This window comes from Anabrus simplex, chromosome 1, assembly GCF_040414725.1.
Source record: "Anabrus simplex isolate iqAnaSimp1 chromosome 1, ASM4041472v1, whole genome shotgun sequence".
Taxonomy (NCBI): domain Eukaryota; kingdom Metazoa; phylum Arthropoda; class Insecta; order Orthoptera; family Tettigoniidae; genus Anabrus; species Anabrus simplex.
In genome coordinates this window covers 1286110264-1286137588 of record NC_090265.1, presented here as the reverse complement: position 1 = coordinate 1286137588, position 27325 = coordinate 1286110264, and positions in this window count along the sequence as shown.

Below are 27325 nucleotides of genomic sequence, written 5' to 3'. Positions count from 1 at the left end.
CATAAGAAGAACACTGCTTAGAGGACACATAGTCTACCTGCTTACCATTTAAGCTTTGGGAAGGCATTCTTTCTGATTACATTAGATATGTTTGTGAAATGAATAACTGGTTCGATAGAAGGCAGTTCAGTTTTAGGAAAGGTTATTCCACTGATGCTCAACTTGTAGGATTCCAACAACGTACAGCAGATATCTTGGATTCAGGAGGTCAAATGGACTGTATTGCGATTGACCTGTCTAAAGCATTTGATAGGGTGGATCATGGGAGACTACTGGCAAAAATGAGTGCAATTGGACTAGAGAATAGAATGACTGAATGGGTTGCTATATTTCTAGAAAATATATCTCAGAGAATTAGAGTAGGCGAAGCTTTATCCTATCCTGTTTTCCTTGCGAGGGTTACAATTTTACTACTTACCTTTGACTGAAGTCTACCTTAGCTTTAAAATTGTTGGACTCTCACTCAATTTTTCCAAACTTCTCCTCAACTGTATTTTTTAAAGTATGCATATTGTTTATTACTTTAACTATATCTGATTCTAAGCTGCTTGTTTTATCATTAATTTTTAAATAGTTTCCTTGAAATATTTGTCCAAAGAGTTGATTTGATCCTTTATTCCTTGAGACTGGTTCTTTACCTCTTGAAACTGGGCCTCGATTTTTTCGGACTGCTCCTCGATTTTCCGGACTGGGCTTCGATTTTTCCGGATTGGGCCTCAATCAAAGAAGTTAATTGTGCGAACATAGCGCTTTTCCGGTCGTTAGCGTCTTCCTGTGAGGTAACTTCGAAGTTGATCCTCCTCTGTGTCCAACAAATCCTGGCACAGGCTCACTTGTAAGTACGCTTTGCTTCCCGCGTCCGCAAACCTTCGGATGCCAGCGCTTTGCGTGAAATCGTCACGGTCAACTGGTCGATCTTCATTTCCGAGTCAAATATTGTCCTGCCACGATTGCCAATTTATCGTTTACAATTCAATTTTATCACTCGAGGTACGTTCACTTCCTTGCATTAAACCACTTTATTCCCGCTAAGTGCATTCCTTAACAACACAGTTATACACAATTATGCACAACGTTACAACACTATTAAGTGAAATACACTGAAGCAATTTACTGTCGACTCTGTCAAGTAAAGATATCATCAGGTCCCCACACTGGCTATTCTTCACCGTCACAAGGCAAGACTAACTACCCTCTAATTCACTCAAGTCGATTCTGACAATACAGATATAAACTAAATACCTTACTCACGGTAACACTCACCCTAACCCACACTCTCACTTTGGCCTCTCGGCGTGTCAGCTCAATATACACTAGTGTCCAAAAGGTAGCATAACCACTAAACAAGGCCATACTGTATGCTAGGAATGTCAGACAGATCGCTGAACAAACGCAAGCTGACTCACACACCATGTCACACAACTTGTCCAAAAACAAACAATGTCAGAAAGGTTCTGATAGCTAAGGTACACCTTTGACAACAACTAACAGAACTTGGCAATGTCTTCCACAACAAAATATGCTGTTAATAGGGTGTATAATTACCCCTAACGGCCACACATGCTTCAAAGCGACGTGGGAAGCTGTCTATCAGATGGTCTAAGAGCTCTTGTGGCAGTCGATCCCATTCCTCCTAAACGGCAATGCGAAGGTCTTGGAGGGTCCTTGGTGGAGGCTGATGGGACGCAATTTGCCTCCCCAATGCATCCCAGGCATGTTCTATAGGATTCAGATCCTCAGACCTCGCTGGCCAGTCCATGCGATGAATGTCTTCCCTAGCCAGAAATTCATCCACCAGAGCAGCGCGGTACGGTCGGGCATTATACCCATTAAAAGGAAGTCTGGACCAACCGAAGCTCTGAAGAGTCGCACATGTGGTCTCAGTACCTCATCCCTGTATCTCCGAGCGTCAGCAGTGTTCCTCGGACCACCCATGAAGATGTGCATGTTCGTACGGCCATTCAACATGATGCCGCGCCACATCATTATGCTACCACCACCATACTGGTCCCGTTCCACGATGTTCCTGTGGTTGTATCGGCTACTCGGTTTTCTCCAGATTAATGTGCGACGGGAATCGTTCTGCAAACTGAAGCGGGATGCATCTGTGAAGAGTACATGCCTCCATTCATTCATGGCCTAGTTTCGATGTTGACGGCTCCACAGTAAACGGGCCCGTCTGTGTACTTGAGTGAGCGGGACGCACACCGATGGACGTCGGGCAAACAGCCCTGTTGTTCTGAGCCTTCGGTATACAGTTTTCCGGGAAATGGCAACCCCTGAGACGGCTGCAAGCTCCGCCGACAATTGTCTTGCAGGTGCACTCCGATTTCGTCGGGCGGTTAAGGTCAGATATCCGTCCTGCTGTCGGGTGGTTACCTTTTTCGACCTGGTACTGGCCTACAACTAACACTTCCTGTGTCTCGAAATCGTCTCCAAATCCTGGAAATGACACTTTGCAGCACATTCAAGGATACGGCGACTTCGGTCTGTGCCTGGCCTGCTTCGAGGCGGCTGAGAATTCTACCCTGCAAAACGGAATCCAAATGGCGTTGTTGTGCCATTATGTTGACACGTTCACACGAGGCTATACTCCGCACACTATAACAGGGCAAACACGACTGAGGGAATATGGGGCGGAGGCACTGGATGTGTTTACCTTGTGGTTACGCCGCTAGTCAAAGCCGGGAACACTCCTTTCCTATAAATAGCGGACACGTAGGTGCTTATGGCGTGCGATTTGTGGTCTATTTCCTGTTGCCTGCTTACTCGTAACTTATCCTTAACTTTTGGACACTAGTGTATATACTGTTCGACAAACAGTCTAGAAATATCGACTTCTGGAACTGTTCTTGCAACATTCTAAATGGAAAACATCCGAACATATCAGGAGCAATCGATCGACTGGACTCTCGATTGGAGTAGATCAAACTGAAATGTTCGATACGTGTTTGAGGTTATACAAACTTACTAAGCATTTAACAAAAGATAATTAAAATATATTAAACACAATAACTGAAGGTTTTACAGGCGTTGCGTTATGAGTAGGATGGCTTACATACGAAGATAACAACTCTTGCTCTTCGCTAGACAAAACTAGTTTTGCACCCCGTATACAAGCGGCAGCAAACAGATACAGCAGCAAGTGTGCCAATCGAATCTCGTTTGCATAACTTAAGTGGTTTTTTACAGCAGAGTATGCAAAGGACTGGTCGTTTGGTGGAGCTGCAATTCTTTTTAGCTCTCTTACAAGAGATTAATTACGGTTTTGGGCAATGGAGTGGAGTTGAGACAGGAAATCAATGCTGAATGTATTGGAAAATCTCCAAAATATCAAAATCCACGCTGGGACGTGATGCAATGACATTGAGTCATTTCAAATTGGACAAAAAATGATCTCGATGGCTCGAATGCTGCTGCCCACGCGCTAATTAAAATTATGAAAAGCCAATCGCGGCCTTTTTCATGAAGCCCTCGCATTATTCTTCAGGAATTCTATCATCGAAGTACGAAGTTACTACTAAGTTAATAACTAAACATTTACAGCTCCAAAACAGTGTGAAATTGAGGTTAAGTTTCTCTACCTACTTTATGAGATTTTCTTGCTATTGTTATTGGTTTAACATCGCGCTAATGCATCACAGATTTTCGGCGAAGGAATGATGGGAAAGGACTAGGATTTTGAAAGTAGCGGCCGTAACCTTAATCAAGGCATTTACCTGGCGAGAAAATGGGAAATCACGTAAAACCATCTTCATGGCTGTCGACGGTGGGATTCGAATCCACCATCTCCCGAATGCAGGTTCATAGCTACGCGACTCTAACCATACGGCCTACTTGTTCGGTTTTCCTGAGATTGAAGGATAACCTTAATTCAGTATTTATTCATTGTTGTTTAAATAAGATCCGTCAGCACGTTTTTTCGTCGCTGCAACTATTGGCTCCTGTTCTTCGCTTCAAGCTTTGTTCCTTGGAATGTAGTATACTGACAATTTTGCATCAAACATTTAAAAACATTTATTCTAGGTCTTCCCGGCTTCTATTCCGTAATATTTTCCTTTTACTAAATCAGCCAACAATGTTTTACGACACAAGGTGTGCCGTGTGAATTTAGTAATTCTTTTCTGCACAATTGAGATCAATTATCTCTTTCTTCAGAATTTCCTTCGTGACACACTTAATGGTTCTCTATTCAATCCATCCAGCATTCAATATTATTCTGTATATCGCACATTTCAAATACGTTCTACAGCATTCCTTCAATTGCTTGTTATCCCTAAAATTAACGAGATATTTTTAACATGGATTAGCTAGATTGGTAAAAAATGGATCAAAGAATTAAATTACAATAATTTACTCCTAATTAACCAACAGTAAATGTTTAGACCTTGGCGATTATTTAAAACGTTTATGACACTTTCTTCAACTTTATTTGTACGTAACAAATATATGCAGTATTTTTAAGAAAGGCTCCTAAATGTTTGGTTGAGATCCCTTCAACATCTGTATGCTATGATACCAGCCAGTTCATGTCCCGTCGGTGGAAAATATTTTCGCCATCAGAATGTTGGTCTTCAGGGTAGTAGAGATGATGGTATACGATTTCTAAGCACTAGATAACGGGCTTAAAGCCTCTCCAGAACTTTCCGCAGTGTCCATATAGAGTGAGGGCATATTATGCTGTTTATGGTGATTCGTCCGTCGAATGGGTATGCAGACCCCTTTGTGTTATTCAACAGGAGTACCGACACAGGGTTTTATTCTTACCCTACTTCATCATCATCATCATCATCATCATCATCATCACACCCGGACACGCAGGTCGCCAGTCCTCTCCAGTCATGATCACTTTGAAAAAATATCTGAAAGGCTATTTGAATTTTAACACAGTCTATTGATTCCATTCATCCTCAGAATGAAAGGCAATAATAATTCAAGGGCATGGGCAACAAACACGCTGAGAAGGAACTAAGGAAAGCAATGTACTATCTGCGCACTTTTTATCGATAGATTTGTGTACGGGTTTGAGGAGTAAGGAGGGAGCAATTCCGGTTCCAGTAGTACTGCCAACTGAATGGAAATGAAATTGAATTGAATCGATAATATGATCGATCGATATGAATTTTGCTAATCCTTTGTTATCTTAAGCCAACAACAGTGTCACACACACATTATATAACATTTCTCGATGCGAATCTTATTCCTAGAGTGAATTCTGTAGTTTGGCTTTGCTGTGTAAATAACAACAGTACTAGTACGCTAAGTGTACGCCAGATGTCGCACAGCGATGCATAAAGCGATTCATAGTTTGTGTTTCAAAGGTTGCCAGTACGAATCTCGAAGATTGCCGAGGTCGACCAATTCAGTACTAGGGTGTAAATCTATCCAGAAAAGGTGCGCAGATAGTAAGTCACTCAAAACTGGTAAAACTGTTCCATATCACACTGTATGCAATAGTGTCAGACCTGTGGCTAAGATACAAGCCAACAGAGCATAAATGGCATGACAACTGTAGCACAATCGGTGAAACATAGGAAGCGGTGTCCCACTGGCCATTTTCGCTTAGTACTAACATCTCCTTGGGATGTGTTACATGTACCCAATACGACCTAACATATAAAAGCATATTTGAGGACTATCTTTTCAAGAGGTGCTATTTCCATTTCAAGAAAAATCCAGTATTTCGCCCACATGCTTCACAGTAGTTGAATAGTATCGAGAGTCATGAGCAATCCCGACATAAAAATGTAATTCCTTAACAGTTGTACCATACCCGATCGCGGATACTTCCCATGCGCCTTTTATTTCTTTTTCTTTTCAGTTTTCCAACAACTTTCTCATGGTGTAAATAGCGCCTTTTGAACAGACGCTCCTGATGATCGACAATGACTAACACAAGAAACCTGCAACAATGAAAATAAGTCACACATTTCAAACTTTAGATGATGTTAAAATTTAGCGTGACAGGTATTACTACTGAAAAAATATATCCAGTGGAAAAAAAAAACTAGTTACAGTTACATTGTGCATGAATGAGAACAGAACAGACAAAACAGATGTAGACCTATCTTCTTAAGACGCCGTCTCCATACGGAGGTTGGCGATCTTTGCATTGTACTGAGACATTACCATGTGAATGTACAGGGTATCTTTGAGGATCTTGAACGCATTGGTTTCCTGTTGCCTTCCACATCCTAATGCCGTTGAACAAAATTTGGTTCCTCTGCCTTTATGGACAATTTCTGAACCCCAGGACAATAGAGTGCCCTAACCTATACCTGCTCATCCACTATCAGGGAGACTGTTGGAACTTGTAATAGGGGATCTCCTTATATCGGGAGATATTCGCTCCCTACCCAGTTTGCCCGCCCTAAAGATGGCTGACTAAGTAAAGGCAGAAGGTGTAGACAAACAATACAAACTCTGTGGCCTAGGCAACACAGAATACAAAGAGTCGTGTCCCCATCAGTATCATGATTTCCATGGCTATGGTTTTATAGCATGCAAAATTGCAGACACTTAGGTCAGTACGTTCAAATACAGTAGAGACAATACACGACACTTGCGGATTTCGCCTTGCTAAAATGGGAGACAATTCGACGGTGGCGCTCCTAGTGACTTGACCTGAACAAATCGCGCTAAATTCAAATATCAATGGAAATGTATATACGGAAATGGATAAATAAATTACGTCTAGAAAGAAAGTGGTATTGATATATTAACTTCGAAGCTGCTAAAGAAATTCTGGATAAATGAATGAAAAATTATTTAAAAGGTTCTTATTCAAAGACTGAAATTAGACATATAAACAAGGTGTGAAATGGATTGCTGTGAAATGGCTTGATCTTCCATTTATGCATTACTTTTTTAGCTTTAGCATACCTGCCTGAAATCTTACGGTTGGATTTGTCTTTTTTCCTCATTTAAAAACATTGTATCATCACATTAAGACATTTGTCAATAAAAATATCGGCACATTCCTTACACATATGATGCAATGAATTAACATTTAATAGCTGGACAATTTTCCTCTTAACATGAAGCCTACTAACAGAAAGAAAATCTATAAAATCTTGGCTTTAATCTGAGAAGAGTGATAAAAGAAGGAAAAGTTTGAAAATGTTATCGATAGTGATGCTTTGAGGAATATTTACGTACAATTAGAGTAAAAATGTAACATACCCTTGGCTGTATAGTCGAGGATTTTTAAAGTCGCTGGCCTGGAAATGATCTGAACAGATCTTATAATTCTTATACAAGCGTAACGTCCCTTCTTTCTTGTACAATTTATCCAAATCGCTTTTGTGACATTTCAAAACCCACAGATCACACCTACAACAACACATCAGTATTGAAGGTTAACTGCTGCACTATACAATAAAATATGCGTATTATATTTTAAGGCCGTTAAAACATGGGTCGAGCAGGTCAGAAGATTATGAAGTACTATAAAAATCTGTCACTGGAAGAATATATATGCAAACACAATATTACTTACATGTTCTTGTCACGAGGGAACCTGAAGAACGAGCGCGCATTTTTCTCTACTTCGTAATCACTGCAGGCAAACACAGCTCATACCTTTCCCCTCATGTTGAGAGGAGATATCAAGGAATGACACACGCTACTATTTAATTATGCCAACTCAGTGAAAATGCATAAATAACACCCAAAACTTCACACAAAAATACACTTGCTCTTATGACAGAATCAGTACCGTTCAGGTCTATCCGCTAGAGTGAGCTCCAATAGCTGTCCCTCGATATCTCGCTCAGTGTCACGTATTGTCTCTACTGTATTTGGTATGTTTGTCCAACCATTGTCCCTTTTCTCAAGCGGGTCGGATATGAGATGAGATGAATTTGTCGTGGTGGGTTTTTATGATCGGATGCCCTTCCTGGCGTCAACCTCATCAGAGAAGTTAATGAGATGAAAAGAACGACGTGATATGTGATTGTAGGAAGGGAGAGGGTGAAACCCGGTGCCGGCACATAGCCTACTCTTATCGAATAACACCAGGGGTCTGCTAAATGCTTAACGTCTCCATCCGACGGACGAGTGACCATCAATGCGTCATATGCCCTCACTCCATATGAGCATTGCGGGGAGGTTAGGAATTTAACCCAGGATTTTGGCACACAATCTAGTGATTACAAATTGTATATCACTACCTCTCATACCCTGCTGGCCTGCATTATGACGGTGAAAGTTTTTCGACCAGCGGGATTCGAAGCGGCTAACTACAGTGTCAGACCATATAGACTTCAACGCCTTAACGATCATGGCCACCAGGCGGGCTACACTTAGGGTGGTATAATCGACAAAAATAATAAATTGCCCTTGTAACTGGTGTTATCAACGGATTGATTGTAAGAAATCAAGATGTCGGACAAAATATGACCCTAATATCACTAATAACAAATCGAAGTCACAAGATAACACCAACAAATGGTCAGCATTTTAATCAAACCACAAATAGCTCCTAGAAGCGCCAACTGAGGCAAAGTTATTCTTAATAGATCGATATATTACTCAGCACATCTACACCTCATCTTATTCAAGGCCTGCTGTAGCAAAAAAAGAAGCAGAAGAAGTATGATCTTACAACCTTTCGATTTTGCTATTAAATTCACTAGTCTCTGCTTGGAAGCCAATGTAATATTTAATAAAAATAAATAAAATGTTTAAATGAAATGTCTGTTATTCGGGCACTAGATATCACCAAAATGGATTCCTCGAATTTAGATAGAGGATGATAACTTGATCATCTTTCCTAGAGCGTGTACACAAAGCTGAGTATTCGTACATCCACTATAGGATTTTGCTGCACAATTGCGACCTGCTAAGATCAAAATAAACGAAATTGGAGAGCAAGAACTTACCTCTTATTCAAAGCGGTTGGACAGTCCTTCCACTCGACGTTGGTACAGGTGAATAGAGAGGGATAAAGCTAATTGCGAAATGAAAGAGATTTGTGGCTATGAAATTCCTACAATTTACTGAAAATAAAATCATTCATTTGCAAAAACTCTTTCCATATTAGAATATTCCCATTAAGAATAAGAAAGATCAGGAACATTTAATCATAGCTGTTCATTAACAACAAACACAAAATTATAGTCAACCCATGAAGTCCAATACAAGTTGAACGGCAACAAAACAATAAAAATTTGTTTTCGAATTACAATGCAAGTTTTTGTTAGGTAACAACAACAACAAAGTCATATTAAACTTGTAAATTCACTTCTAAATAATAAGAAAACAACAAAGTCATAGTTTGGTCAGCTGCCTTTATGATACTTCAATTTAGGACCATGTATTTGCTCGGTCTACCCCGGAAGTGGATTAAATGCTGGATCCAGAAACCTAATTTGCAATCAATCATGACACAATAATACTCTCAAACTGGGTCCCCGCAAGCATTTCCTAATCACTTACAGTTAAAAATAAAACATACATACATACATACATACATACATACATACATACATACATACATACATACATACATACATACATACATACATACATTATAGACTGTTATGCCCTTCAGCGTTCAGTCTGCAAGCCTCTGAGAATTTACTAAACGTCGCCACAATCCTCGATTTGCAACTAGTGTTGTGGCCTCATTTAGTTCCATACCTCTTATCTTTAAATCGTTAGAAACCGAGTCTAACCATCGTCGTCTTGGTCTCCCTCTACTTCTCTTACCCTCCATAACAGAGTCCATTATTCTCCTAGGTAACCTATCCTCCTCCATTCGCCTCACATGACCCCACTACCGAAGCCGGTTTATGCGTACAGCTTCATCCATCGAGTTCATTCCTAAATTAGCCTTTATCTCCTCATTCCGAGTACCCTCCTGCCATTGTTCCCACCTGTTTGTACCAGCAATCATTCTCGCTATTTTCATGTCTGTTACTTCAAACTTATGAATAAGATATCCTGAATCCACCCAGCTTTCGCTCCCGTAAAGCAAAGTTGGTCTGAAAATAGACCGATGTAAAGATAGTTTCGTCTGGGAGCTCACTTCCTTCTTACAGAATACTGCTGATCGCAACTGCGAGCTCACTGCATTAGCTTTACTACACCTTGATTCAATCTCACTTACTATATTACCATCCTGGGAGAACACACAACCTAAATACTTGAAATTATCGACCTGTTCTAGCTTTGTATCACCAATCTGACATTCGATTCTGTTGAATTTCTTACCTACTGACATCAATTTAGTCTTCGAGAGGCTAATTTTCATACCATACTCATTGCACCTATTTTCAAGTTCCAAGATATTACACTGCAGGCTTTCGGCACAGTCTGCCATTAAGACCAAGTCGTCAGCATAGGCCAAACTGCTTACTACATTTCCACCTAACTGAATCCCTCCCTGCCATGTTATACCTTTCAGCAGATGATCCATGTAAACTACAAATAGCAAAGGTGAAAGATTACAGCCTTGTCTAACTCCTGTAAGTACCCTGAACCAAGAACTCATTCTACCATCAATTCTCACTGAAGCCCAATTGTCAACATAAATGCCTTTGAATGATTTTAATAATCTACCTTTAATTCCATAGTCCCCCAGTATGGCGAACATCTTTTCCCTCGGTACCCTGTCATATGCTTTCTCTAGATCTACGAAACATAAACACAACTGCCTATTCCTCTCGTAGCGTTTTTCAATTACCTGGCGCATACTGAAAATCTGATCCGGACAGCCTCTCTGTGGTCTGAAACCACACTGGTTTTCATCCAACTTCCTCTCAACGACTGATCGCACTCTCCGTCCAGGATGCCAGTGAATACTTTGCCTGGTATAATAATCAATGAGATACCTCGATAGTTGTTGCAATCCTTCCTGTTCCCTTGCTTATAGATAGGTGCAATTACTGCTTTTGTCCAATCTGAAGGTACCTTACCAACACTCCACGCTAATTTTACTACTCTATGAAGCCATTTCATCCCTGCCTTCCCACTATACTTCACCATTTCAGGTCTAATTTCACCTATTCCTGCAGCCTTATGACAATGGAGTTTACTTACTATCCTTTCCACTTCCTCAAGCATAATTTCACCAACATCCTTTTCCTCCTCCCCATGAGCTTGGCTGTTTGCAACACCACCATGATGATTTCCTTTTACATTGAGAAAACGTTCAAAATATTCCCTCCACCTCTCCAGTGATTCCCTGGGATCTATTATGAGTTCACCTGAATTACTCAAAACACTGTTCATTTCCTTTTTCCCTCCCTTCCTAAGATTCTTTATTACTGTCCAGAAAGGTTTCCCTGCTGCTTGACCTAGCCTTTCCAGGTTATTACCAAAATCTTCCCATGACTTCTTTTTGGATTTAACAACTATTTGTTTCGCTCTGTTTCTTTCATCTACGTACCAATCCCTGTCTGCCTTGGCCCTTGTTTGGAGCCATTTCTGATAAGCCTTCTTTTTACGTTTACAGGCTGCTCTCACTTCATTCCACCAAGATGTTCGCCTTTTCCCATCTTTACACACAGTTGTTCCTAGGCATTCCCTTGCTGTTTCTATTACAGCATCCCTGTATGCCACCCATTCACTTTCTATATCCTGAAGCTGCTTACTGTCTACTGTTCGAAACTTCTCACTAATCATATCCATGTACTTCTATCTAATTTCCTCGTCCTGGAGACTTTCTACCCTTATTCGTTTGCAGACAGATTTCACTTTCTCTACCCTAGGCCTAGAGATACTTAGTTCACTACAGATCAGATAGTGGTCTGTATCATCGAAAAAACCGCGAAAAACTCGTACATTCCTAACAGATTTCCTGAATTCAAAGTCTGTTAAGATATAGTCTATTATGGATCTGGTACCCCTAGCCTCCCATGTGTAGCGGTGAATAGCCTTATGCTTGAAGAATGTATTCGTAACAAGTATACACATACTAGCACAGAAGTCCAGCAAACGCTTCCCATTCCCATTAGCTTCCATATCTTCCCCACATTTACCAATCACCCTTTCGTATCCTTCAGTTCTATTCCCAACTCTCGCATTGAAATCGCCCATTAACACTATTCTATCCTTGCTGTTGACCCTGACCACGATGTCACTCAATGCTTCATAAAACTTGTCAACATTTATCTGCACCCCCATATGGTGAATACACGGACACAATTCTAGTCCTAATTTCTCCAACTGACAAATCTACCTACATCATTCGCTCATTTACGTGACTAACAGAAACTATGTTGCGTGCAGTGGTATTCCTGATAAAGAGCCCTACCCCAGACTCTGCCCTTCCCTTTCTAACACCCGTCAAGTACACTTTATAATCTCCTATCTCTTCCTCATTGTCTCCCCTTACCCGAATATCACTTACTCCTAGCACATCCAGATGCATCCTCTTTGCTGACTCAGCCAGTTATACTTTCTTTCTTCCATAAGCTCCACTAATATTGATAGCTCCCCATCGAATTCCATTTCGTTCGCCAAGTTGTTTCCAAGGAGTCCCTCGCCTGTCAAATGGGAGTGGGACTCCATTACTCCCATAGGTCCGAGGCTTGCTTAAAGTGTTCTGAGCTCGGTAAATTCATGAAGCAGGATGCTGCCCTACTTGCACATAGTCCAAGTGAGGATCTCTCCTCTAACGGGTTATGGACCACCGGTGAATTATATAGTCCTAGCCGCCTGAGCACAAGGAGGGCCACGACTCAGAATATGTCCGAGATGCCCACTCCCATTCCATAGCAACTGGTATCCCGACTCTCAGGACCACTTACTAGGTCACTCAGCCGTTGCCCATGGTTCACGAACTAGGACGTGACTACAGTAACCCACAAACATGAACCATAAAAAATAAAACAAACATTCTAAAATCCTACCCCACTCCCAAATTAGATGTAACCTGTAACAACGTATAGTTTGGACATAACATGTGGTTATTTTCTGTGCTTGTTAAAACTCGAAGCATACCTTACGATTAAATTATATTTCTAAGATTAATTGACTAACTTTATATTAAACAGAATATGTGGGCGATTACTTGACAATAAACGCATGGCAATCTTTTAAGAAGATCAATGACTATTCAATGTGGGAATGGTACCACCATGCCCTACACAAAACCTAACTATCTCAGAGTAGCCTAATAGTTAGCTAACTTCCCATTAACATTATTATTATTATTATTATTATTATTATTATTATTATTATTATTATTATTATTATTATTATTATTTTCACTGTTTGCCATCACAATTAAGTATCGCATTCCATGCAGGTGTCTGATATCCCGCCCGTGTGGGGGGGCCACCAAGTTAGTTGTAAGATTAGAGGGTTGTAGGGTTGGCCATTACATGAGGACTGGTCATCCACCTGCGTAAGAGAACACTTAGTAATTTAATTGGTGTATTTTAGTTATGTCTATTATTGTTCATTCTCACTGCGTTTAAGGGTTCTTTGTTTTATGTAATTTAATTGTGGACATGTATCTGGGCTAAATGCCTCCAATGTTCAATAAATTACTTACTTACAATAGTAGTATTCCATGCAAAATTACGTTATGTATTTCACAACACTATTTACATTCAGTCGGATGCCACACGACTTGAATATTCCTATTCAGAGACTATAAAAGTACGTGCTGCCAACAAGATAATACATGAAAGTACCTTGTTGAGAACGCACATCCTCCTCAATGAACTACCAGTATATCGGGATGAAACCAACAAATACTGCTATTTAACATACATATTGGACATAGGAATCACACAACTGAACTACTTAACAAGTGGTTGGTTAGGGATGGGATACAAACATAAACTTTTCTGGCGAAAACCTATGAATAACTTAGGATCTGGAGATCAAAAGAAAAAATATTTCCACTGGACAAGAACTGAAAGAAGCTCCTAGACTCCTGAGTAAATTAATTTTGAAATAAACTGAGATAGTTCCAAGTCACCAAAACTTTCCTACCGTAGCTTCATTGAACTAGTGAATCACCACAAAATAACATGGATTTCTCTCATGAACGCATCGCAAACTTCAATCACTGGGATTAGCTGTCCGTCGGGGGCCCGAGTCCGATTCACGGTTCTTCCAGAGATTTAAGAATGGCCGGATAGAACAAGTTCACCTCCGTTGACGGTGTACCTGAAAAGAGCTCCACCACGAGGACACGAATTAACTTTTTACCATGCTTCACGAAAAACAAATCACTGGGATCTCAATATACACTGGAAAAGTTGGTCATAATATCTCTTATTTCAATACTGGAAAACATGTCAACAGATACACAACTAGTGTCAACAACACCACACATACCGCAGGATCCATGTAATCTGCCTCTTGCTTCACTATATGCACAACTACCCTAACTGTGCCTATAAATTCACCATGACAGAGTACTAGTTTCCAAACAAAATCCAGTACCACATTACGAAGGTTGGTACCTCTGACTATCAGGATAAGATTCTCAAACTATGAATAACTTCACGGCATCAGGATGTGAAAAATTAGGGCTACATTTGATCATCTTTTAGAAATATTTCTTTGAATTTTACGTGAAATGACATCGGTATTCTCCTCCCAACAGCTGAAAGTACGGGCCAGAAGCTAATACTAGATTATTACTTTAAATTGTCAACATGAATTAATCATAATTTCATAATAATATCCCATGACATTACAAAATAAACAAACCTCCAAATTTGAGTTATTAGAGCTTTCAAAAGGGATATATTTCATCTTAACCCTTGGAATTCTTTCAAGAAAGGCATTAGTAGCACTATCAGCGCTGTGACAGTTAACACACATCACCTCAACTGTTATTAAGAGTGTGATTTAAAATGGCAAACGAAACCACACAGCATTCTAACTTGACTTACTTATTATACTCAAATAATGAAGATATACAATAGGGCAGACTAACACAGTTAGAAATGTCTTCACTGCCCTGCATTCGTTGTAATACCTAATGCAACTCCTTGATTGAAGGATCAGCTAGCGTCCTCCGGCTTAGAGGGCCTCAGGTACGATTCCTGACCGCGTCGAGGATATCAGCTGCGTATAGTTAACTCCTCTGGTGAAACATCTGAATGTCCTGTGTTCATCTTAATATACACATCTACGTTTAAACAACGCTCTCCACTACCAACCATCACAGACACACGCGATAGTGAATTCAGTAGAATGTCAATGATCCGGACGACGGTCATCTCGAGCGTCAATTAACCGGACAGCCAGGAAAGAAAATGCACAATAGCACGTACACATGTGTACCAATGAGCGCTAGTAAGTTGTAAAGTCCATTTCTCGGTCTCCTATTTTTCATGTTTCCTCTCTTATCGCATGTCTGTACGTATTTACGAATCGTATCATTTATTACTGTTAGATCACGTATTGGGTTGTTACTGTAACTGTAAATGCGATGTCTTCTACGAGCGGTACACGTAAGGTACGGAAGCGTCATGTTCTATCGATCGAGAAGAAAGTTCGAATCGTTAACACATTCTACAAAGGTGAGAATGTACAGTTTCTTATGAAAACATTCAGTGTTTGGAAATTCACGATTTACCAAAAGGAGTTAAAAAATCGAATTTCTAATCGAAGATGGACAGTGAATATACTGTTCTAAACTGAGGAAAACTATGAAATCAGAGAAGAATGAAAATTTAGAAGAAGCTGTTTACGTTTCGTTCAGTTAAGGAGTAGGGGAAATCCCATTTCTGAACCTTTGTTATGTGAGAATCCGTTGCAATTAAATGTAAAGCAGGATAACTCTTTTGGTTTCAAGCGTAGTACTGGTTGGTTGAAAAATGTTAAATCTCCCAATGGCATTCGTGAACTGGAGGTTCAGGGGAAACGCTTGTCAAGCGATCTGACTTTCGCTGAAAATTTTAAATACATTTTACTGGACTTTTCGAACAATGAAAACTATTCTTTGGATGTTATGTATAACACGGATGACATGGGTTTTAACTTAAGGTTACTACCACGTAAGTCGATCACATCAAACCGAGAAGCGATAGCTCTCGGTTACAAACGTGTTAACAGTTTTGGAATGCGCCAATGCTAGTGGTAGGCACAGCCTTCCTGTACTCATGATAGCTAAAAGAATCACGATGTTTTAAGAATGTGAATTGTCTTCCGGTACGTTAAAACCCCTCAAAAAGTGACTGGATGAACACTGAACTATTTTATGACTGGTATAAAAATGAATGTATCTCGAACGTGAACAGTTTTAGAAGGAAGGAGAAGAAGTCTGGAAAAGCGGTCATCTTACTCGATAATGCGCCACCTCATCCCGATGCTGAACCGGTGAATGCAATTGGTGAGGAATTCGAAGTGAAACATTCGCTGCCAGATGTTACAACCCTTATTTGCCGGGCTGAGTGGCTCAGACGGTTGAGGCGCAGGCCTTCTGACCCCAACTTGATAGGTTCGATTCTGGCTCAGTCCGGTGGTATTTGAAGGTGCTCAAATACGTCAGCCTCGTGTCGGTAGATTTACTGGTACGTAAAAGAACTCCTGCGGGACTAAATTCCGGCACCTCGGCGTCCCCGAAAACCGTAAAAGTAGTTAGTGGGACGTAAAGCAATTAACGTTATTATTATTATTATTATTTGCGAATGAGCCCATTAGGACTATGCAAAGTACTTAGAGATAGGCATTTGCCTTTCTTTGTGCCCACACTTCCTTCATTCGTTTGCTGTGTGCTTCTTTTCTCTCTTGAGACCATGTTGTTCCGGCCTTCTTCCTTGGTTCCTCCTCTTGGTCAACTTGCCACTTATGAACTTTGGCTCTGAAGATAACCCGGCTTTGGATGTCTTCAGGTGTAATTCCTGCCAGTTTGAGATCTGTTTTAATTTCGCCAATCCATTTTATTGTGTCTGTTTTGGCTTTACTTCGGTTTTCATAAAATTCAACTATTTGCTTGGTAAGTCTGTCTGGGTTCATCCTTTTTATATGTCCAAAGAATCTTAATCTGCGTTTTCTGATGTCGCTGTGAATGTTAGAAAATTGTTTGATTTCCTGTTTCCCTCTAAGGCGGTACTGTTATTATTATTATTATTATTATATTATTATTATTATTATTATTACAACCCTTATTCAGCCAATGGATGAAGTGGTGATAGGGAAGCTTAACGAATGTACAAGAAGTGAGTCTGTTAAGAAGGAGACTATTTTTGTCAGTGTCGACTTCGTTAATATAAAGAAAGAAGTATTACGTTGTTTACCATTAGCAGAAAAATGAGGAAAATGTAATATATTTCCTCAAAGAAAAATCTTAAACATTTCCGTTACATGCTAGCTGATGCTTGGAACACCTTGACGCCCGAGAATTTTCGGAACGCAGGTAATAAATTGGTGGTAGAAAAAAGAAGAGAATGCTGAGAGTGGCGTTGAGACTGCTGAGGAAGACTTGAATGAAATGACTGATGTGTTATTCGTTCAAAGTAATAGATTTTCTGACTGTGGCAGAGAAGATGCGCAAGCCTGGTTAGAAAGTGACAATGACCCAGGTTTCCAAATTTTGCATGACGATGAAATTGTCTCTGGTACAAGAAGTATGTGAGAATTAATTTGGGACAGTAAAGAAGAAGGAGGACCAGTTCACTGAGAAGCCTTTACCGCATTAATAACTGCGTTGTAGTATTTAAGACAAGATGAATGTTGTTCAACTCAGCTTCTTCTGTTGAAAAGAACGCTTAATGTTTCTGTCACTATACTATAATCCTGTAGGAAAATAATATCGGATTTTTTGTTTAAATAATGTAAACTATACTTTCTGGTTGTATTTTTCGCTCTTTGTTATTTTTCTTAGTCTTTATAAGTTCAGTAATGTACTGTCTTGTATTTTAGTTTATCTGGTAAGACTGCAAATATGGCTTCAAAAGTATAATCATATTATACGCACTTTTCAACGTTAAATAAATGCATATTCGATCATTCGAAAAAATTGTCATCGGTCCCACTTAGTCCAGATAATCGACGTTCTACAGTACATCCTTCTGCATACGGTTGGTGTTAGGTAGGGTTGCCGGTCAAAGAACTGGATTTAATACACGTGGCATTTAACACACATTACCTCAACCCTATGTACCGTAGTTGGGAAAAGGATATATGCTTAATACGCACAAAGTCATACAGATTATCGGCGACGATGTTCTAAATTAAGGTACACATTGCATCTTGCGACAACGGGAAACCCTCTTCAGGACTGCTGGCGGTGCAATCAGAATCCACCATATTCCCATGTAATCATTCAGCACAAAACCCATACTGTTCAGTCAACTCTCTTGCTTTTCTGCATTACCCGCAATTTATGTTTTCATTGGATTGGATTGGATTGGATCTGATCTGATTTGATTCGAATTGATTCGATTCGATTCGTTATTTATGCTTTTTTTAAGTAATGCTGTTGCTATAATCGAAACGAGAGACCGAATACTCAAAGAAGATTCTTAAAAGTTCCAGGATATCTAATGAAACGGATCTCCCTCATTCAAGCATTTTCGCTGTCAACAGGCTACGTCAGGAATTGTGGATTAGATGTTGAATAGTACATTATCATTAATCCCAACGTAAATAGTGCCTTTTCTATACTGAACTAAGGGAATGCCCCATCATTTTGCGTATGTGTGAATGGCATATTTCTTATGTTCAAAGTCTTAAATTCTGTACAGTTGAGAAAACTTGCCTTTTATGTGACTTATAAAACTTTTCCTGGAAACAATGTGTGACTCATGTGCCCAAAAAAAAACCGCTCTAATCTTGTACAAAAGTATTTCTCAATATCTTTTTGTTTAAATAATATAAAGTAGGTGCATTTTTTCTAGAATATAAGACGGTTGCTATTAGAGCAACCTTGAATATTAGGCATTCAAATTGAGTTTTGGAATATATCACCGCGTTATCTGCCTGTTTTTCTTTCTTGAGGGGTTCAGTATTTTTTCATCAGTCTATTAAAACAGGCCAGAGCAAAATGTAGCTTCCACTAAAGTCTGTCTCATTTATGGCAGTAACAGTATAGAATCTGCTGAGGTCTGGGTAGTGATGAGTAATGACAATCGGAGTACGACTAGTGAGCCTGGATGTTGTTAAAAGTGCTACTTATAGAATTAGTCGTGCCTAGCACCTCACAAATCACAGAGCAAAATATTGCACATCATGCCTTGTATGTCTCATTACGACGCCACCAACGATGTATCGCAGTTTCTCTACAACCGCATAAACTTAGGTTATGCTATTACATGAGCAAACCAATCAACGGACAGAGGATTTCACAGACAGACTACAATTTAACTCTCTGATATTTGACTTCTGTCTATCTCTGTGACAGGCATTATCATGGATGACTATCAGCTTTTATGTGTTCAGTCTAGACGAAGTCTATGCCTCCATGATATGTGCTCAGTTGAAAGGACAGTGGCTGTGTTCACAACAAAGAGTCAACCGAGGATGAGTCACTCAAGGAAAGAAGCAGATTTGGAGTGGCATAGCACAAAGAGATCGATAACAATATGGCAGCTATAAACCAGTAGCAGAAAAGAAATGGTAGATCGGTAACGAAAGACATCATACAGTAAGGATATAAGGGCCAGACAGAATAGTCACTCAAGAATGATGAAGAATGAGCGTATGATCTTTCTTGCACTTAATATTTATGGGACTTAATTTGTATTATGTCCGACTCGTTGGCTGAATGGTCAGCGTACTGGCCTTCGGTTCAGAGGGTCCCGGGTTCGATTCCCGGCCGGGTCGGGGATTTTAACCTTAATTGGTTAATTCCAGTGGCCCGGGGGCTGGGTGTTTGTGATGTCCCCAACATCCCTGCATCTCACACACCACACATAACACTATCCTCCACCACAATAACACGCAGTTACCTACACATGGCAGATGCCGCCCACCCTCATCGGAGGGTCTGCCTTACAAGGGCTGCACTCGGCTAGAAATAGCCACACGAAATTAAAAATTTGTATTATTATCAAAATGCAGACACAAACCCTGTGGCTATCCTCAACAAACATTATATTATTAGGTTCAGGTTCTTACATAATACCATACGCTCATTGTTTATTTGAGCAATTGTACATGCAATATGAGTATAATAGAAATTATAAACAGGTGAAAGAAAGAGAAGAGGACTCAGTGAAGGATTCTCAAATACTACAGAGGTAGAGTATCCTTGGCAAATATTTAGGAATAAATGCTGACTATTATAAAACAAAATATTTAAACAGAGACAAGGTTGAAAAGGAAGATTTGAACAGTATGACGATCAAAAAGAAAAATGGAAGGATATAAAATTAATTTTATTTACCAAAATGAGAACATTACTAGTGGTCTCACCGAGCGAGTTGGCCGGAAGCTGTGAGCTTGCATTTAGGAAGTGGTAGGGTTGAATCCCACCCTAGGCATCCCTGAAAATAGCTTTTCATTTTCACATAAAGTAAATGCTGGGCCTGTGCAGTAATTTAGGCCACGACTGCTATATTCCCAATCGCAGCTCTTTCCTATCCCCGGCTCGCTGAAAGCCTTCGATGTCCTAGCTGACGTTAAACAATTAGCAAAGAAAAGTAGCTAATGGTCTTTCAACTTGTAAGACATACACGGCGAGAACGAGCCTCGTGCTATTCACTTCATCTTCTCCTTCTTCACAATTTATAGGCGTCGGTACTTGATGTAGATGTAATCCAGTTTTACGGCGTGATACCCTCTGCGTGGTAGCCAGTGTGATGTGTTATGTACGTATGTATTATGTATGTATGTATGTATGTATGTATGTATGTATGTATGTATGTATGTATGTATGGAGATATGTATTAAGATAAATACACACACCCAGTCCCCGAAGGAGAAGCATTAACAGTACGCAGTTAAAATCCTAAGCTCCACCGGGAAACGAACTGAAGGCCAGTACGCTGACAATTTAGCCAAGGACCCGGACTCACTGCATCCACTTTTCAGAACCATATGTACGAGTCTGTTCTGCACTTTCTACAACACTGAGGTCGTTTCTCACATCACAGTTTCCACACAAATCTATCGTGTCAGTTTCATGAAATCCTCTATCCCGCATTGTTTGAAGAATGCCTTATCTCCACGTTGTCTAAGATAGCCTTCTTCCTTTTCCTCTGTGTGATACTACTCAGTCCGGAGTCTTTTATGGGCAACTTTCTTCGCTTACGGGACCTGAAATCCCATATCATCTAAGAGCATTCGGTTCAATAGTATCAATAATAGTGGTATTGTATCCTTCTTAGGATTACGGGAGAAGTATGGATACCCATTTTGTCACAAACGTTCCACTTTTTACCTTGCATCTTAAAGCGAGCCTACATCAATAGCTCCAGTAAATTTCCATAACCCTAATTTATATTTCAGTTGCTCCGTAGCGTCCCAGGCCTTTGCGCCATAAGTAATAATTAGGGAAAGGATTTTAACGTGGAAATTATGGTCAGAAAAGGGGGAAACGAGGTTCTGAAAATAAATACAAAAAGGTGCAAAAAGCTGTTGATGAAATAAATTTATTAAGGTTTAAACCAGTTACGTCAACTTTTTTATTTCATTTACTGGGTTATAAAAGCGTACAAACTTGTTATATTGAATTACATACGACTTTTCAATGTTTTTGACAGTCAATTGCAATATTTACTTCTCAAAACAGCGCATCAGAGTATGATGCCATCAGCTTAGATAAACTGAAATTTTAATTCTTCTAAAAGTGCATAAACCGTCTTCTTGACCTTCGCATGATTTTGTGTTGTGATAAGAAATCTTGTCCGGACTGGTAAAACGCTAACAGGGCCAACAAGAGAGTACACGGTCGATAAGTAGAAACGTTAAATTCATGCTGGAACTTACTGAATATAATGTAAATTGTTGCAGTACCATTGTTTAAATATTAATTTGATTTCAGAGCTGTAGGTTGGTCACCCTTGCTGCTGGTGGTTTCCATAAATTATATTTAAATATTTATTTATTGTTGACTTCTGATTAAACACAATTTTTAAAATCTGTTCAAAAAAAGAAAAAAGTCCTGTCTATTTTTTAAAAAACGCAGATTAAAGTGTGGGGGGGGGGGGGGAAAGGTGCTGAAGTATGAAATAGAAGAGAAAATGTGGCAAAATGTAGTAATCTCACAAAAAGATACAAAAGGTGCAACGAATGGAGTTTATTTCGCTTCATTTCATGTCCCCAAATGCAATGTACACGGTGTTCAGGTTTTTACATTATGTACTATCAGCTGCAAAAAGACTGGAAACAATCAAAGTTACTTTCCCAATACGGGGATATTCTTACCTCGAATTTGATCGTAACATGGCCTAATAAACACAGAATCATACGCAGAATTGCCAGAAGACTGGATTCACGTGTTTCAATCTGCCCGAGAGAATCCATCGCCTTTTCAAGTTATCGATATAGACCAGGTACTCCTGCGAAACTGGACCTTATTTTTGCAGCTTATGTTCAAAAAGAAATGTCCCTTTCCCTCAAGATCTATCAGACAGATCTATTTGAAGCAGGTCACACTGGCGTAGTACGGCACAGATCTACCTTCAACGGTGCCTGGGAATCGGGTGTCGTAAGATCTGTCAATCTCACAAGGAGCCAAGACTTTGCAGCAGGCGAATTCCTCCTTCCAGGTCTCCTTTATAAAGAACAGCGACCAATACAGAGACCTGTTACATTTAGCTCAATTCTTTGGCCCAAAAGGCAGAGATTTCTTCATCTCACTTCCACATAACTGAATCAAAAGACTTTATTCCACGTGATTTTTTTATTATCATTGTCCAAGAATAGAAAGCCTTATAAAAGATAATTCATTTATTGTAAACTTGACAACTAATTTAACACCATTAAATTATTCGTGAAAATGTGATAAGAGTGACGAATGGACATACTTATTTCTTCAATGAGATGTGACATTCAGCGTTATTGTGCTTTTCATTCTGCACTTAATCTAAAAATATCACTCTAGGTATGATTCATTTTTACTGGATTGATTGTGTACCCTGTTTATATACTCAGTATTAGTTTATGAATGAGATGGGTTACGTAGTAAACCATTAAAATTATGAGTCTTCGCTTTTATATTTACATTTTCTGGGAAAGTGCATCCAAAAGACATCCATCTTTTCTGCAGTGGACTCTTCATATATTGACCTATCTGTATAAAGCAACTATATTTTTGGAAAGGTGGTGCACCTTAAAATCCTTTCACTAGCAACATTACTCTCCAATATTGTTCTGTATGTACCTACATATTTCATTGTCTGGTCTAGTTTTGACTATTTCCCGAAGTGTTCCATTTAGCTGTTCTATTGTTTACCTTGTCCAGAACGATTCGGTAATTTTTTCTACTGCCTTCTCATATTGTAGTTGTTACTTATACATATTTATAACCAAAAACATTTTTCACTTTCCTTTTTCTTCTTTCCTGTCTGACTCCCACGGATCAACAATTATTCTCCTCCAGTATCGGCGACATTAGACAAGTGTGTCTTAACATTTTTCTCGCTCCTCACGTTTCTCCTTTAGTATATTCATACAGGTCAAAGAGCTCCATCTCCTTCATTTAGAGTTTCAAGGGTCTGATGATATCAATTCTTGCCTTGGAGAACCGTCACCGCCATCACCATTCACCAAACAATATAAAAAGGTGATTCAAATAATGAATTACATGAAAAGGAGAACTTTCGATGTTTTTTAAGTCTCCTGTTATTGCCATTAATAGTTACGGGATTTACGTGGGACCATAACAAATTATGGTTTGAAAAACCACACATATATTGACCGGGATTCGAACTGTGGCCATCTGGGTGGAATGCCGACACCATCTTAGAAGGGCCTAACCTCACAGAACTCTAGTTACACTTAATCTTTTTATTTTCTTTTTTTACAAGTTACTTTATATCGCGCCGACACAGATAGGTCATATGGCGACGATGGGATAGGAAAGGCCTACGGGTGGGAAGGAAGCGGCCATGGCCTTAATTAAAGTACAACCCCAGTATTTGCATGGTGTGAAAATGGGAAACTATCTTCATGGCTGCCCACTATATCCCGAATGCAAGCTCATAGTGCCCTAACCACACGGCCAACTCACTCGGTATACTTAATCTTTCTTTGGTTTGAGTCAGGTTGGCATTTTTTAAGTTAACCCCCACGTTTTGATTTGAAAAAGCCATCACTCTTATTACCATCTCATTCAATCACTCCCTCCTATCCTCGCTCTCGCTCTTTCTAAGTCTTACAGTATATTCCCAGTCATTGACTATGATATATAACGCCTTATCTGAAACTTTCAACCCCAAACTACAGAGAGTACAAAACGCATGTTTGTTTCATGCAAATTCCAGGTATGATGAATACAAAACACCCTATTACATACAGCTGCAATGGTTGAAACTTCGTGAACGGCGCGAGATCTCAGTAGCTGTTGCTACGCACAACATTTTCAAAAGGAGGACACTACTCTAATATTGTCGTGCATTCAATCCTATGGAGTCAGTACATAATAGAGATAATAGGTTTACAAAGACTACCCTTCAAATTCCCCTCCATTGTACCATTAAAATTAACAAATATTTTGTTTGCGCGGCACCACGAACCTTTAACGTCTTTAATCTTCACCACTTCACAAATACCACTAACTGTGTTAAACTAAAGCAGTCTTCCACATCTTTCTTCCTGGATGAACACGCAAGGGGCTGCGATCACGTAATCTCGTGTACATCAATCAGAAAGCTCTTTTCTTAGAGAATTGTTTTACTCAATTCTTTTGTTTTAGATTCTGGTAGTCCAAAATGATTAATAGGCTGATGCCTAATTTTCATACTTATTGTTACGGGGTTACCCGTGGAACGCAGAGGTGAAAGAAGGTGCCGGGGTGAATGGGTCTAACTATAATGTCAAGGAAAGAATTTTAAAACCTTAACTGAAGGTTATATTTGTAAAACAACAAAATTAACAACTTTAGTGATATAACAATGACATAGCAATTTAGAAACAAGACTTAGAAAAATCCAAGATTTCAAAACTTTAACACACTTGGGCTACAAGCCCCTAGTTTTACAGGGTTTTTTTTTTTCTTCCAGTTCAAACTTTACAGAAGAGCATAAATTGACAATAGGGCAGCAATTCCCTAATACCTGGAGCACTTGCTCCCAACACACAATATCAAGCCTCCCAGAGGCACTTTTACAACACATGAAAAAGATCTGCGTACTCTCAGCTTTCCAAGCTTATTCAAGGCAATATTAGAAAATTACCATCACTCGCCACCAAGGCATAACTTACAAAATTTGAAACAGGAGTACCTTGTACTCAACCTATTGGGCCGTTGCGGAAAAGAACAGATTAAGAAAATGGCCCGAAACACAAATTGAATGGAGGCGAGTACCTGCACTCCTAAATATACATTCTTAAAACCTAAGGGGCACTAGGCCGTTGAAACAGGGCCTATTCCCGAACTATGGAGGTGACTCGTATAAGAATAAATTAAGACTTTACGGGAAGGAAGAAAACCAGTTACAAAACGTAGTCACCTCAAACCAATATGAAGGGGAGCTCGAGAGGGTACATCACCCTCTATCCCCGACTCATAGTTCAAAATGTTATGAAGTTATTACATAAGCCGGAAGAAATTACATTTTCAGAAAAGTAGGTTACATAGTTAAAGTTTCGGACCTTCCCCTCGAGTTAAACTGCAGAGCTAGCAAGAAATAAAGATGTTAATTGGCCATTACCTTGCTGAAGAATTGCTGCCTGATGAAAGAAGCGCCTCCCGCCTCTTGCTTGACACACACACACACACATGCACACACGCACACACACTCTTAGTTAGATGACGATCAAATGGCCAAGAGACGAGAAAATCCGCAGTTTATAAAACCTCGTGGAAAGTTCGAGACCTTTCACGAATAATCAAGACACACCCATAGGATTTTATTGGTTAACATCAAAAGTGACACTCAGAATCGAGGAAGAAGCCTGTGATAGGTGGAAAATTAATTACAGAAAGTCATGATTGGCTAAATTCAAAACTGGCGGAAAGAAAAGATCAGTATTGCAACCCCAAAAATGAATGAACATAATTTAGTAAAAAATAACTTATGAATACAAAACTTCTTCAAATCAAAGTTCTTCCACTTCGCACCAGTGTGCATGATCATAGTTTATTAGCAGTGATCTCTGTTGAAAAAAGTCAAAACTTCTTGATGAAGGGCAAACAGAACAAGTAGAAATTCACACAGTACAGGAAACTTCAAAATAACAAAATTTCATTAGATTTCTATAGTGATATCTTTTGAGTAAAGGTTGAAGTAGGTCTAGTTTCAAGTTCACGATTTTTCCAGAAGAGGAGTACGAGGATTCTATATAAAGTAGTAGCAGTATTTAATGAACAAACAAGTACAATTGCATTACATTCCTTTATTGTATTCATCCACAAATTCTATTACCTTTTTCCAAATGGCGAGAATCCATAGGGGACCGTTGGCTGGGTGTTCTCTCTTGATGACGGCAACGGAGCGCACTACTGCGCGAAGTACAGATGCAACGTCAGGAAATCGGCGGCCTCGGACGGGGTCCTGCAATTTAAGAAACAGGCCGAAGTCACAAGGACTCAAGTCTGATGAGTACGAAGGGTGTTCCAATACCTCCCAATGCCACCGCACGAATCGCCTTGACCCATCGTGCAAACGTCCTATACGAGAACGCATTCTCGCCACAGGCTTCACGTAATCCTCGATAACATTCTGGTGCAGTTTTGCCACAGGCAGCCTCGATCTTAATTCACGAACGCTGATCACGTTTGTAAAACATGCTACAGATCGGTGAAATCGACACTCTTCACTTCAACGCCACACAGTAATAACAATTCCTACTCAATCTTAATTTAAATCAATTTTTAACTGTAATTTAATATTTTAATAATTTAGTTAGTGCGCTCATGAACCTGTATATTAAAATGAAGATGCTACATAAAGGGGCTTTTCAGTCTCATTTGCTCTCTCTCACACACGGAGACCGAAACAGAAGCTCCCTACTTTAATATGAGTTGTTCACCTCAATATCAGGGCGTAAGTTTGGTGATCTTGCATCAGGTCTAGTGGTACTTCGATTGTCCTTGTCTTAAGCTCCTCGATGATGAGAGCTTTCAGCACAGGATATTGTCCAGCACGTCGTTGTTTCCTCTCCGTCTGCTCTCCGACTGGAGTAACTTGAAAGATCCTCGTACATCCTTATTGTTATTCGGAGCCATACCCGACGGTAAGTCTGACAACAATCTTATATGTTCCGTCCTTCAACTTCACCAGCATCGGCTGGTAACATAAGT